Source organism: Dromaius novaehollandiae, chromosome 12, assembly GCF_036370855.1.
Source record: "Dromaius novaehollandiae isolate bDroNov1 chromosome 12, bDroNov1.hap1, whole genome shotgun sequence".
Lineage (NCBI taxonomy): Eukaryota > Metazoa > Chordata > Aves > Casuariiformes > Dromaiidae > Dromaius > Dromaius novaehollandiae.
In genome coordinates, this window is record NC_088109.1 from 802,610 (window position 1) to 816,562 (window position 13,953).

General features: G+C 42.2%; 1 protein-coding gene across 1 annotated transcript in view; it reads left to right on the top strand.

Annotated features, from left to right (window-relative positions):
* The first annotated feature begins 247 nt into the window (after window positions 1-247).
* RHOA (ras homolog family member A) overlaps window positions 248-13,953 on the top strand; it is a 28,342-nt gene continuing 14,636 nt past the window's right edge. Inside the window, exon 1 of the mRNA XM_026110581.2 lies at window positions 248-438. The gene's annotated coding sequence lies outside the window, so the exon portion shown is untranslated. The remainder of the gene's footprint in view (window positions 439-13,953) is intronic.

The following is a 13,953-nucleotide window of genomic DNA, read 5'->3' on the forward strand; positions in this document are numbered from 1 at the left end:
CTGGGGAGGCAGGGGAGCTCTGGTGCCACAGCCGTGCCCTGAGGGAGGCTCGCTGGAGGACCAGGCCCGACGCCGCCCCTCAGAGACCGGGCCGCGAGACCAACCGCCACCCCAGCCCGACAAATACCGCAGCGGGCGCGCGCGCGCAACACCCAACCCGCGCGGCGTAAATAGCACCCGGGCTTTTATAGCTCCCCTTCCCGGCAGCCCCCGCGCTGGGGCGCAGCGATTGGCTGCGGCGTGGCCGCGAGAGCGCGCGCGAGCGGGCGGGCGCGCGCGGGCGGGCCGGCCTGAGGAAGCGTCGCGCAGCAAAGCGCCGCGTCGCGCCGGGCCCGGTGAGCGCGCACGCCCCCGCCCCGCCCGTTTCCGTTCGCCGCTGCTCGAGCTCGGGCCTGTGGAGCAGGAAGCGGCGGGAGAGCGATCCAGTGGAGGCCGCAGGTACTGGGGATGGGGTTCCGCGCCCCTCTGCGCGGCGGCTCGCCCCGTTTTCCCCCTTCCCGGCGCGGCCTAGGGCCGCGGCTCCCGGGTGGGGCCCGCCCCCGCCCGCCCCCGCCCGCGGGTTCCGGGCGGGGACGGGCGCCCCCGCTCCCCCGGGCTGAGCTTCCCGCCGCCGTGTCCGGGCCGCGTCCCGACACAAAAGCGGAGGGCGTGGGCCAGGCCCTGGGCCGCCGGCAGGCCTCTCCCCAGGAGTGCCCAAAGTTTCCTGGGTCGGTAGCGGGGCCTAGTCCGGGCAGGAGGCCCGGGGCGGGAGGGGAGAACAGCCCGTGCGGCTCCACCGGCCCTGCTAGCGAGGGCGGGGGGAGGGGGGGCCGCAACTTGGTAGCTGTCGCAGGGCCGCGCCGGCAGAGCGGAGCAGGGCCCCTCGGGGGGGCTTCTCGGGTTGAAACCTCCCCCGAGCCCTTGGCATGGGCCGATGGGGAGCTCCGCTCCTCTGCCAGGGCGCTTCGGGCCTCGCCGGTTTGGCAGGGAAAGCCCACTCCTGTCAGCGCCCTCACGCGCCTCTCGGCTCTGGCCTTCCCCCCGAGTGTGGGGTGTGACACGAGTGGGCCCTGGAATAGCGGGGGTGACCCGGCCGACTGTTGTGGTGACGTAATTTGGTCGTGTTCAAGTCTTGCAGCGTGAGAGCACAAAGTTGGACTTCTTCGGGTAAGTTGGTTTTAAAAACCACACCTTAAACTGGACTGAGTGTGCGTCCATGGATTTACTCAAGTATTCCCTGCTCATCCTTCAGACAGACTCGGCACACTTGCTGCGACGAGGTGTTTTGACCATTTTCATTAGTTTAGGGGCCTCCTAATTTTTATTTAGACCGTTTACACTGATAGCTACAGAAGAATTTGTATTCCACAATGTGGCTGTAACTTTAAGGTGTGTGAAAAGAACTTTTTTTATTGTAGTAGATCCTGATTTAGTTGAAGAAGGCTGTGAAGACGTGCAAACAAGTCTGTAGCAAAGAATTCAATTTTATTGAAAAATGAACTGTTAGAACTGTGAGAAATGCTATCAGCTTCGTGTGATATAACAGCCTTACCTTCAACTTAAAATTATACAGCTTAAAATTACATGCTTCCTAAATGTTCTTTGTCAGGAAGTCCATCCCTTCAGGGGTGAGAGGAACTTAAAGACTGCTTTAGCTGAGTTTAGGTCTTAAAAAAGTTAACGTCCTTTCAGAGGTTTCTTAAAAGTATTATTCTGAATCAAACTCTGTCTTAAGAGCTTTGATATTTCTTTAAATCTATTTCTGTGAGGTCCCTGGAATAGAGTTTTGTTTGTTTTTAGTTGCTGCCTCATATCCAGCTTTTGTTTTTCTCCTGGTACAGTTCACCTGTTTGTTGCAGGGAACTCTTCATGTGCAGTAATTCCCACCCACTCTTTCTCTACATGATATAGGACTCGGACGAAACCAAATCCTAAAACCTGCATGGGGAATGTTAGGTTTGTTGTGTGTGGGTTTTTTTTCTCCCCAAAGCTTGTACTAGGTAACAATTCTGTCATCCATGTAATTTTAAAACAGTGGACTAAAAAAAAAAATTGTAAACTTTTTTTTAATCTCAGAAATCTCAAAAGGTAGTTTTACATGTTCTAAACGTTGTGACTCAAAGTATTAGATGCTGCAGTATCAAAGGCTTTATTTTTGGAAAAAAATTTCATCTTATTCAGCAGAGAAATATGAAGTCCATTCCTTCCTGAAAAGATTGTTCATAAAAATATTTTGCTTCTGTTGAGGGCTTTTCTGACACATCTCTGTGCCCTCCTCCTGCCCTTTTCTGGCCTTATCCTAGTCTCCAACCACCCAGCACTAGTATTTCTGTTTCAAATAAGCAGACCAGTTCTTGCTCTGATTTGGACAAGGGTGCATGTTTAAAAAAAGAAAATTTGCCATTAGCCTTATTTCATTTTAATTAGTTCACTGGAATGCTTAAAGGTGTATTCAGTAGAAATGCTTGACATTTAATAATTTTAATTAATTATATCATTTCCTTTTTTTTAATTTCTCAAGACACAGATGCACCTTCACGATGGGCAAAAGAAATTCAGTCAAAAAACTAAGCTAAACAACTCTTGTGTTATCCCTCATAGTTCACCAAACTCAAGCTCTGGCTGACTGCCATAGCAATTGAGCGCCAGAGGCGGGGATTTCTGCGAGCCAGGAATTGACAGTAAAAACATCCTAAATGATCTTAACTGCCACCAGGATGTAGGACTAGAGATGGTTCTTCAGATAAGCAAATTCCAAATAGAAACAATCTGGTATTTTGGAAGGGGTTTGGAGCATCATCCTTCTCTCCTAGTTTTTGTTGGTAACTTTTGCTTTCCCTTCTTCTCACTTTTCATCTTTTTAAACTCTCTTTTCTTTTCCTCAACATATTTACATTGTCCCAAACCTTCTTTACACTGTTTCTGTGGTCTGCTCAGGCTCTAAAAGTTTCTTACCTTGACTACTAGCAGTGTTTTCCTCACTGGCCAGTTGTATCTTCCTGTTCTCTTCAGTCTCTCTGCAATATTTTATTCTCTGCTACTTTGATCTCATTAAGGTCTTTTGCAAGTCTCCATTCAAACGCTACCTTTTATATTAAACTCTAATCTGTCTCATGTGTTATTTCACATCTGTTTCAATTGTCATGTTCTCTCTGTTCTCTTAGGACTTGCCTTGAATTGCCATTTGACTGATGTGGAGGAAAAGTTCAATCAGTGAGACTGAGGAAGTTTGTGTGTCAGTAAAGGCAAGGTGGCTTGCCCTTTAAATCTTAAATTGATCCATGATGAGTTTGTCTTAGTAAACAAGTAATATTGGTAAAAACCCATCATGTGGAACAGTGCTGTGCAAAGTCAATGCATCTAATAGACAGCTTAACTTCATTCCCAGGGATGCAGGTATGCAAATACATACACCTTAATATGGGATGAAAATCCACTGGTCCTTGCATATTGGTGCATTTCCTCTTTTGTATCACTGAGCACTGTATAAATAAGTAGGTAGTTAAATAGAAATAAGAATCATTACCTTTGGGATCATATCAAAAAGAAGCACGAATATCCCAAAAGGCAATTTCCAGTACCTGGCAAAGTTACGGCATCACTGCGTAAGCCATTTTACACCATTGGTAGATGTCTGGGTGCCTTCTGACTTTGGCATAATCTCTGTTCTCACCTCATTGTGAACTGTGAATAAAAGAAACCAAAAGCATAATTGGAATTGCTAGAGTAGCTTTGATCTGTTAATCCTCTCTTCTTTCCTTTTTCTGTCTTTGCTTTTACTTCACTGTCTCAAATGTCCTTTTCAAGTAACTAAGACATCCATAGAGTACCTTTTCATTAACATATTTGCCATCCACTGTTACATACACACAACTAACAGCCAATCCTTTCAAAGTGAATCAGCTAATTATACTAATCAGAACAAGGTTCCTTGTCTTTCTCTGGCCAGCCTTGATAGACAGGGTTCTTACTAGAAGGGGCACACAGAGCACCCCTAGTATACCTGGCAATCTGTAAATAAGACTGAACACCCACAACAAATATGAGGTTGGTCTTTCCCCAAGCTCTGGCACAGGTGGCATTTAGGGCTTTTTTGTTTTTCTGCTTTTTTTTTTAATCAGAAACTGACAGGACTGAATTAGATACATTCAGTCTCCTTGTGCAAGAGATTAGCAGGGCCTTGCAATAGTAAGTAGTTCTTTTGCTTGACAGTGTACTGACTCATTGAACTGTCACAGTTTGGAGCAGATCCCTAGTGTGTATGCTTACAAACAAAATAATTCTTCCCCTTAACAATTTTAAGGAAGGCTGTCTTTGCATGTATCGGTGGTTTGAGAGAATGTACAGATTTCCCAAGCACCAAGCACTCTTTGCGTTCTTTGATAAGACTTCATTTTTCTTATATTTTACACCCAAAGACACTTGTTCTTCACCATCTATCTGCTGTGTTGAAATTGTGGTAGGTGACAATACCAAAGTACAGTAGGATCTCTACTTGGTACTGACAAAGTGAATTGCTCATTTTTGAACCTCAGTCCAAAAGCTGTTTGGAAAGGCTGGGTTCCATGTAAACCACAGCAGAATTAAGCTTCTGCGCTTGAAATTGAAAACATTTTGGGGAAGATTTTAAATTATAATGTGGAATATTGACAGGTGAGAATGAGAATGCAGTTTGGGATAAAGAGACTATTAGAAATAAGAATACAGCCTTGAGAAAGTTCAAGTCATGAAGCTGACCAGGAAAATAAATAAGAATGTGAACTCTGGCAAGTCAAATGAAAAATATGAGGACCTGCCAAAAAGACTTGAGCAACATCATGCTAGTGGCATAAAAATAAATTATAAATTCTTTTATAAGCACATCAGAAGCAAGAAAGTTGCTAGAGTCTGGAGGGCCAATAGATGGTGAAGATGTGAAAGAAATATGTGATGATGAAGCCATCAGAAGAAAGTTAAATGACTCATTTGCATTCCTGTTTGCTGTACTGGAGTTCATTGATGTCCCTATGACAGAAACACTTTTTTATGGGGAACAGGGCTCATTGGGAGATCTACCTCTGCTTGAAGTGTCAGCAAAGAGCATTCTAGAGCACAATGATAAATAGTTACAAAATGCCAAGACCAGATGGTACTCACCCAAGGGTTCCCGAGGAACTCGGGGATGAAATGACTGAATTATTAATTATGCTATGCAACTTCTCACTTAATACCTTGAAACCAGAGAGAGAGAAGATGGCTTGCATGGTAGCAGTCCTTAAAAATGGTTTAGCAGGGCATGACAGAGTTCAGTGTCTGTTTAAAAAAAAAAATCAGTAAACATATGGATTAATAACTTACAGTGGAGAGATTAAATGTGACTTTTGAAGAGAAAATAGTGCTACTTAAATCAATGAGAGTTCTTGAATGAGTCAGCAAGCACAGACAGGGGAAGTTTGGCTGATAAGGGACAAGGAAAGGCATCTGTGTTGTGTCTGTACTGTTCAACACACTCATAAATGATCTGGTGAGATATGAAGGTGAGAAAGGTTTTGAGTAGTGAAGGAAGAAGCCACTAAAGCTGGCTAGGAAGCATTGCAGCTAGGTGCTGTGCTACTGAGTTAAAAGGCAGTAGAATGTCAAATGAAAATCATTACAGACAAATCCAAAGTCTGGAAAATTTTCTTAGTTTGCCTATGCATTGATGGGGTGAAACTTAACTATTGCCACTTAGGAGGAAGCTCTTGTGCTAATTCTGTGAAAGCGTAAGTTTAATGCTCAGCAGCGATCAAATTAGCTAGGGATTTTTGGGAAAGGATTAAAGAAGAGAATAGAGGAGATCATTATGACATGAGTCCATGCCACACTGATGTCCTGAGCACTGTTTCTGAGCTGAAAGAAAATGGACCGTAGGATACAGTACAACTGGAATAACAAAGGAAAGGACAAGGATGATCAGGGATAAGGAGTGGATTCCATACAACGAATGCTTGAAAAGATTTGAATTCTTCATCTTGGGAAAGATGTGGCTGAGGACAGAGAAAAGAGAAATTTGTAAGATAATTAGTTGCCTAGAGAAACAATTCAGAACGATTGGTCAGTCTCTTCTAGCTCAAAACTGATGGTCTCTCTCCTACAGCCTGTACCGAGACCACAGAATTCATTGCCACAAAATGCTTTGAATGACGACTGACATACGTTCCAAATCAAGCAGAAAAAAATTGCGGAAGAAAATTCTATCAAATGTATTGTTGAGCACAAAGATTAAAAAAACAAATAAATGAAACAGGAGAAAAAACTATAAGAATACCCAAGCTGCAAGTTGCTGGAAACTGGGAAAATACACTCACAGAAATATTGCTGTATTCACCTGGCCTTTTACTCTTTCCTGGTCATCTGCTAGTGCTGGGCTAGATTGGCCTTTGATTTGAACCAGTACAATCCTACCAGCTCTCTCATGTTGGGAGAAGAGGAGGAAGGCAGGTGAGAGTGTCGCCCAGAAGTTAGGGATGCAAAAACACGGTTGTCTCAAAGAGTTGAGTTACTGTTAATAGTTTCTTTTGTCTGTATGTGTGTCTCTGCTGCCAGCTACAGGGCAGTGGGGAGGGAGTGCCTAAAGAAACTGAGATCTCGCCCAAGCAGGACCTGCTTTATTTAGCTCGTAGGCGCTCCACTTCCTGTTTTACATGCAGGAGGTGTCTGGAGAGGGCGAATACCAAGGGGAAAAAAACTGCCATAAAGTGCAAAGTGTTTTGCAAATCACACAGGTCTATCATAATTACCTCACTATTAAGTCCTAATCTCATTTTGCTTACAGGAATCTTGGGACTTGCTATTGCGTAAGAGAAATGCTGTCATAAATCATTCTACCTGCAGATAACAAAAAACTATTCAGTTGGGGCAAGGTAACAAGAAAATTAAACTGGATAGAGTAGAAGGACAGCAATAGCAGCAACAGACCCTGGGTTAAAAAAAAAAAAAAAAAAAAAAGAACTGCTTTCTGCTCTGGTAGCCTGAGCTTTACCTTCAGCCTGGAAAGGGGAGGGAGGGTGTGTTTTCATGAACCTGTAGTGTCAGAGGAAGATAGGGGAGAAATGCTGGAATTAGTGTTCTTCCCTGTGTTCTGAAGTGATGTTAATTTATTAATTATATAGAAACAGGAAGCTGAACGTTGTAGTGGTTAACTTTGCAGATAGCTGAGAACAAAAAAAAAACTTGAAGTAGTCCAGAAACACCTGACTAAATTTCGTGTTTGCAAAACAGGATGCGCAGTGACAGTGTTAAGACAGAGAGCTCTGCTTGCCCGTATTGCAATTTTAGTTTTTAACAATTGGCTTGGCTTTAACAGGCTTAAAAAAAGATGCTTTGCTTTTGTGATATTTTTTCCCTTAGCAAATGTTGAAAAAGAATTAAATAACCTGGCTTGGAAAGGAAATGAAAGCATCTGTTTTGTTTGAATTTAAAAAACAATGCAAGAAAGCTGTATGGATTAAATGGAAAAAATCAGAAACTGAAAATAGAAAATACAAAACAAGCTGAAAAACATGAAAAATATGGGACTGGGGAAAGGGGAGCCCAGAAGAAGCCTATGACTAAGAAATTACGGATCTAAAAAGCTTAAGTGAGTTAGAAACAGTAAAGCCTTGCTATGTGCCATTGCTGGAAGGACTGCCTGCCTTTACTTTGAGCCTGTCTCATTTGATGTGCCCTTGTCCTTGATTTAGAAGACGGCGAGTATTCAAAGCCTGTCTTCTCTCACCACTGCTTATGATCTTAAAGAGAAATGTCTGTCGTTCTCTTCCTCAGTTCCGTGTCTTTTCCAAATTGTCCCTTTTGCTGTCCTGTCTTAGTTGTTCTTCATATGAAAGCTGTTCTGTACTTTAATCATCCGTGTTGCCTTTCTCTGAATCTTTTCTAGTTCCTTTACACCTTTTTGACGGGGGGAGGATCAGAACTGCACACGTGCTTGTGGATTTATACATTAGCTTAATGATTCTGTTTTGTTCACTCCTTCCTAGGTTTTAGTTTTGAATTTATATTTTAGTTTTGAATTTATATTTTAGTTTTGAATTTATATTTTAGTTTTGAATTTATATTTTAGTTTTGAATTTATATTTTAGTTTTGAATTTATATTTTAGTTTTGAATTTATATTTTAGTTTTGAATTTATATTTTGTTCCGGGATGGTGGGTTTTAGCTCTTTGGAGTGTTGAGCTGATGTTTTAAAGAACCTACCTGTACAACCACAGGATATTGCTTGTGAATAGCAATGGTCAGTTCAGAATCTGTCATTTCATATAGGAAGTTGGAACTGTTTTTACTCTGTTTATCACTTTGCATCTATCTACTTCAGGTTTCATCTGGCATTTTATTACTCCATCACTGAGTCTTTTAAGGTCCTTCTGCAATTTGTCACAGTTAGCCCTTGCCCTTATTATCTGAACATCTTGGCATTGGTAAATTTTGTTGTCTTGCTATTTTTACTCCCTTTTTCAGGTCACTTAGGAATGTTGAGCTGTACAGGTTCAAACAGACTGCCACTGATGGTGCTCTCTTACTATGAGAGCTGAGTATCTCTTTCTATCCAGTTTCTTATCTTTTTCCCAGTTATTTATTCATACCCAGGCAACTTTTCTATAATCAGGTATCTTCATAATCTCTTTATATATATATATATATATATGCATATATATAAAAATTTTGAATACCATTACACACTTAAGCTAACCAGACTGGGTAATTTACACCTATGTTTTGCTATTTCTCACTCATGAAGCTCTCTGGCCTACTAATGGGGGATGGGGGTTGTTATATAGTCCTCCCCCCACCCCACCCCCCCGAAAGCTCTTTAAATATTGCAATAGTTTAAGGAGTTTGAAAGAATGCTAGTATGCAGTAATAATAAAGAGAAGTAGGACAACGTTAACAGTTATAACCCCATCGGACTAAGACATCAATCCCAGGTACAATAATGAAATAACTAACAAAGCATTTGGGAAAGAATTAAGTTAAGGCAGTGTCGGTCTGCCTGGACTGGAGGAAATAAAAACAATTAGTGGTAATTGTTTCAGTTTGGTTCCTAAGTACAGGTGTCCACCTTAGCCTTTGGTTAGCACTTACTGAAAATGATGTACAATTACTGTCAAGAAACTAAACTAGTGTAAAATCAATATGGTTCATATTAAATTTATTAGAAAGAAGACAATTGATGAACTTTAAAATGCAAGTGGAGACTAGTGAATCGCTGTCTAATGAGATCATGAAGAAGTTAGCTCTTGGGCTGCATTTCTTCCTGGTGATCTGGAAAAAACACTAATACCAGTATGAAGAAATTTAGAGGATGAAAATTAAGGAAGTGACAAATAAAACCTTATTACTAATGCAGAAAATATAATTAACCACTGGAGCAAGAAGCAGGGTGGTGGATTCTCCATTATGGCCTATTTTTAAATCAAAATTGATTGTTGTTTCTCAGATAGTTAATTCAAGGAATGAAAAATGTAGTGGGGGGGGGTGGGATGACCAAGCTGCAGCTTGTTTGCACGTGAAATGCGGCTCACGGTGCGGTTCTCTGATACAGTGCAAATGGCTATAGCAGTGCACCTTTGACAAAAGGGGAGTCTCTCCTGCTTTCAACTCCTGATGTCTGTGTTGCAGCAGCACTGGTATGTTTGGGGCTGTGGTGGATGATGCGGTATAGGGAGGAACACAGTGCTACACTGTCGGCCTTCCAGGAACCGTCCTGGCTGAAACACGCTGCTTTGACACCTCTGCTGCTTTGAGACTCCTTACGTTAGGAGCAGCTGGTTGGTAGATCAGCTAGTCATCTCGGTTTGCACTCTACTATCAAAGATGTAAAGGTATAAACAATAACAGCTAAGCTATGATGCTGCAGCCTGGAAGGCTTATAATATCAGTGGCAGGAAGAGGGCGAGTGGGATGTAGTGTTCACTCTCTTGCCATTTAGGATTTAGGAGGCAGCAAAAGAAACTAATAGGGACAATTTTGAATTTGAAGGAAGTGGCTTTTCACACAATGTGTAATTAAGCTGTGGGAACTCCCTCCAACAGGATGTTGTGAACGCTGAAAGTTTACGTGGGTTCAAAGGGAGTGTGGACAAGCTCATGGAAGAGAAATCTGTTTGGGGTTACCAAATTCATGGAAACCACATCTGACCCAAGAAGCTCCTGATCTGAAAACTGGGGGCTGGAGAGCATGCAAGGGAAGCTTCACACGCCTTTTTCTTCTGCTTTTCCATAGACATCCACTTCTAAGCTATTATAGAATACAGGATGCTGATTTAGGTAGACCTCAGGCTCAAGCTAACATACCCGTTTTTATGTATGTGAAGTCCTACAGCAACGGAGAATCTGTGAGTTTACAGATGTGGAAAATGTAAGTTTAGCTGCAGGGATGAGTCAGTCCCCTGATCAGTGTCAGTGCTGGAGCTGCTTGTATTGTGCTGGGGTATAGAGAGTTGCACAGCTCATACATTGGGCATTTTAACAAAAGGCAGGTTGAGTATATTCAGAGTGGTTGATTGCGCTAAGGCACAGTTCCTGTAAAGCCCCAACAGGTATACTGTTTAGAGAAGAAGAGCAAAGAAAAAAAAGTCATATTCTTTCCTGCAGTGGTTAGAAATCAAGAAAATTTATCAGAATCAAAAGCAACTCTCTTCTCTAGGAGCCAGAAGAATTGCAGGTTTTACCTTGAAGAGGAAAATAAGGGCAAAGGCTGTAATTTGGTATAGTGTACCCAGCTTTGGAACTTCTCCTGATCTCTCAGATCAGAAGTACTATGTCCATATGATACACAACATTGATCTGGTAAGCCTGAAAAAACTGTGCCCTGGCAGGCTTTATGCTGGATGAGCTGTTTCCTGTCCTACCACAGCCATCGTGGCAGCATAAGCAACACACTGTGTGTATAGCAGCAATGCGTTGTATGCCCATCCCTAATACATACTAAATTTGTATTTTTGGGTAACCCACTCTGTCTATAATTCCTTAATCATTAAGGATTCACCAGGGCTGGCGCTGAATCAGTGTTGTTAAGACCTAATGGAGCTAGTTGACACTGCTCCCAGTTTTGGTGATACAGTACTAAAAGGCTTGAGCTGGCTATTTGCAGAGTCGGCTGAGACCCAGTGAGGTGTATTGGCTGTGGATATAAAACAGCTATAGTGCTCCCGCTTTCAAGCTGGCCCTGGAAATGGTGCAGGTATGTTTGCAAAGCACTTTTTCCAAACTAGCAGAACTTGCCAGACTTGAGTATGGTTAATACACAATAAACTGCTAGCAGAAAGTTGAATGTCCTACTTGACCTCTCCAAGGACCTCTGTGAAGGATTTGTCTGGTATGCCAGTCCCATTGGATACTGCACCCTCCAATCTATGTCATTTTTTGAGTCTTACAACAGAAAATTTCTATTTCACTGTGGTTTTCGTTTAATATGTAACCTTCAGCAGCTTGCCTTGTGCTTTACCAGCTTCTGAATTCTGATCCTGTTGATTTCAAGTGATGAAATCCATGGTATGTGGTACAAAACTATAGAAATGAAATGTTGATGTTGTGGTGTCATAGTCCTGTGCTGCCTTGTCCTACCATGTGGGCTCCAGCTCAACCTTACTATGCCTGTGCCTCTAGGCTTCCCTTCCAAAGCAGCAACGCTGCTAGGTGCCTGACCTTAGTAGCTAGTGCTATCATGATATTTTTTTTTGTATCAGTACTGTAAAAGATTCAAATAGCACTACCCACCACTGATCCAAGCCTTAAAACATCACTGTGTGCTATCTTAGGCAGACTTGAGTTTTGACCTACAACAAAGACTTTTGTTCTTTTTTTTTAGACAGAGCAAGATTTTTTTTTTTTTAATTTAATGGCAGATATTGTTTCCATTCCTGATAAATAGCATGTTAAAGCCTGGTTCTGTTTAAAATTTTTACAGACTGTTCACGAAAAAACTATTAACCTCTAAAGATACAAAATTTCACCTCACTATCTACAATTTTGGACATTATAAAATTTTTACAGACTGTTCACGAAAAAACTATTAACCTCTAAAGATACAAAATTTCACCTCACTATCTACAATTTTGGACTTAGAAATGAGATAACCTGTCCTAAAGGGAAGCTATAGAGAGGATGGAGCCAGGCTGTTCTCCAAAGTGCACAAGAAGCCATGGAGACAATTTGGAATCCAGGCAATTTCAATCAGATATAAGGAAAAAAGTTTTTCACCCTTCTTAGAGACATTCAGAACTTGACCGGAGCACTTTTCATCACTGGTATGTGTTCCACACACATGCACAGTAGATCCCAGTACGATTACTCTAAGCGTGGCTTTACTTTAAGTACAGTAGTATGGGTGAGTGTTATTCTGGATGTCTTAGGAAATAAAGACAATAAGTGGTCACTTGCAACGTGTTTTGGTGTACATAGTTCTTCCAGGACTTTTTAGGAATCCAGTAGCAGAAGCAGGGATTGAATCCAACTCCTTCATGAGTTTGAATCACAAACTTCTCTTGTTCTTACTGCAATCCTGCAGCTGTTTGCTATGCATTTTCCAACTTCTGTAAGAGGTGAATTGGGGTCATAAAGTTCCCTTTACTTCATAACTGTTGCTACTTAAGAGCATAGCCCATCCTCTGTGAGGTAGGGGTTGTGTGAAAAAAGTCTGATAGCACAGGTAGACTGTATGTATGCATGTATGCTCAAAGGTGATGACTTAAGCTAGCACCAGCAGCATTTCAACAGCAAACTCTGCAATGTTTGTAACATTTACTTATACATACATGGATTAATAAAAAAAAAAAATCGCAAAGCCTGTAATCATTGACATTTTCCATGGGGACTTAAAAGGAGGAAGAGGCTGAGATGCTTGCCTCCTGTTGGCGACTAAACAGTTAGGAGATGTGGGACACTGGGATTCTGCTTTAGAGGAAGGTGAATTTGAGTGGTTAAATCTTGCCATCTTCCTTCTAGCCTGTTTGCCTTCCTTCTCCCCATTCTCTGCTCATGCTCTTTGTACCATTTCCCTACCCAAATACTCCTTACTTGTTCTCAGTCTCTTCCCTGTCTGTATCCAGCTGTCCTAAAAGCAGACCTGTTTGTTTGGGGCTGATCTGCTTGCTGTCCCAAACTGCTTTGAGATTTAGCTAGTTTGAAAGCCTGCCATTGCTAAACAGCCAGGAGAAACCTGCCTGTTCATGTCCTCTTCACCTCTGGGGTCTTTGGGGAAGGCTTTTTCCTCTTCTCCCTCATATGTGAACAAATATGTGTATATTTTAACAGAAAATTTGAAAGGTCCTAGCACAGAGGCAGTTCTCTGTGATAGGTAGAGGGCAGGGCCTAGGTCAGGGGAACATGTGCTGGGGAGTGTCCTGTGGTCTCTCAGCCTTGCTTTTGTTCTTCCTACTGGCCCAGGACAGAGCTGACTGAATAAACAGGGAAATGAAGCAAGTGAGAAGGGTGCTAGGCTAGGCCATAATTTGCTTGGTAGCAAACCCTTTCAGTTCTTGGTATACAGGAGTCAGCAGCACTACAGATTCTAGAAGATGTCAAAACCCTTGCTTTCCAACGCTTTGTTTTTAAGGAGTTCAAAAAAAATTGGATGGGAAAGAATTTAATGGATGTTTCCCTCCAACCCTCAGTAGCATCATTAATGGTATTGTTGAACTGTTTCTGCTGAGTTCTTCTAAACACATGCAGTAATAGATAGTCTTTTTTGACAACATTGTACGCTGTATATAGGGTTTGCAGGTATGGTATAGCAGGCAATATTAAGTTGGTAGTGGTTAATTGGCAATGGGAATTAAATCCAGTAGGACTGCCTGCATGATGGTAAAGGTAATTCCTTCCACCCTACTTTCTCCAGGATGAGATTCAGTGCTAGACAGACAAATCTGGCATGTTTGTTACCAGCTTATCCAACTTTAAAATACCAACAGCGTGTCTGAAAATCCTCACCCATGATGTGTGGCCTTGGAATTTGCAGGAG